This window comes from Octodon degus, unplaced genomic scaffold (assembly GCF_000260255.1).
Source record: "Octodon degus isolate 3935 unplaced genomic scaffold, OctDeg1.0 scaffold00059, whole genome shotgun sequence".
NCBI classification, from domain to species: Eukaryota; Metazoa; Chordata; class Mammalia; order Rodentia; family Octodontidae; genus Octodon; species Octodon degus.
The window spans coordinates 12,981,105-12,982,466 of NW_004524635.1; positions in this window are offsets into that span (position 1 = coordinate 12,981,105).

Sequence of the window (1,362 nt, forward strand, 5' to 3'; positions counted from 1 at the left end):
CCCCCACGCACACGCACACACATAAATAAATAAATTTTTAAAAATAAACAAAATAAAAAAAGATAAACTTGAAGACTTTATAGGTAAATGGATGCAACTAGAAAGCATACTCTCAAGTGAAAGTCTGATCCAGATGTGTGGACATCGTATCATCTCACAGTGGTGTATGAACCCGAGAGTAAAAGGACAGCAAGTTAGAGCACTGCCTAAGCAACTTAGTGAAACCTGCTCTCGACATAAAAAAGGCAAAGGTTTGCCAATCTAATCAAGTGACAGAGTTTCCTGGGTTCGACTCCCCAGTACCACAAGTAAAACACAACAACAACAACAACAAAAAAGCCTAGAGATTTATTTTCTCCTAGTTCTAAGGGCTGGAAATCCAACATCAAAGCCTCAGTGTGGTTGGCTGCCTCCAGGCATGCCTTCATGTGGCTTTTCCTCCTGAATCTTCTTGTCAAGATATCTGTCTACTGGAGTTGGGTTCCATCACTTGGACCTCATTTAACCATGATTCCCTCTTTAGAACCCCTTTCTCCAAATATAACCCCATTCTTAGGCACACTGGGGTTAGGGCTCCAGCATACAAATTTGGAAGCACATAACTGAGTTTGTAATAGGCCCCTCTGCAGCCAGCCTTTCTCAGGTGGAGCAGATTCTCATAGGATTGCCACTTCCTGGGAGCACCGGGCTCAGAGTCCACATTGCAAGGACACGTGTACTCATCTCTCTCAGGTAGATGCCTAGGAGTGGAATTGCTAGCTTGTGCTTAGCCTGTTAAGAAATGGTTTCCCAAAGCACTTTACATTCCTTCCAATAATATTCGAAGGTTCTGGTTTTCCTCCACTTCTTTACTAACACTCACTGATGTCTTGCTCTTTGGTTGTGGCCATTCTAGGGATGTACAATAGTATCTCGGCATGGCTTTCCTGCTTATTTCCCTAATAAAAATGTTGGGCACCTTCTCATGCACTTTGCCTCTTGTCGTACATTCCTCTGATGAAATATCTCTTCAAGTCTATTGCCTACTCTGGGAAAGAATAACAAAATGGAAATTATACTTCAAAAAAAATCTATAGTGTGGTCCATTTACAAGTGCTTTTATATTCTAGTATTTTGGACAGAAGCCTTTTGTCAGATACAAGATTTATAAATATTTTCACCTCATCTGTACTTATATTTGTTAACTCTGAAGGACAGATTTTTTTTTCTTTTTTTCTTTTTTAATGTATTTGGTATAGGGTGTCACTACACAGCTCGGACTCATAGTGATCCTCCTGTTTTCAGCCTCCCCATTGCTGGGATTACAGGCATGCACCACCATGCCCCATCTCCGCTCAACACACCCAGGGATGAGGCCAGCAC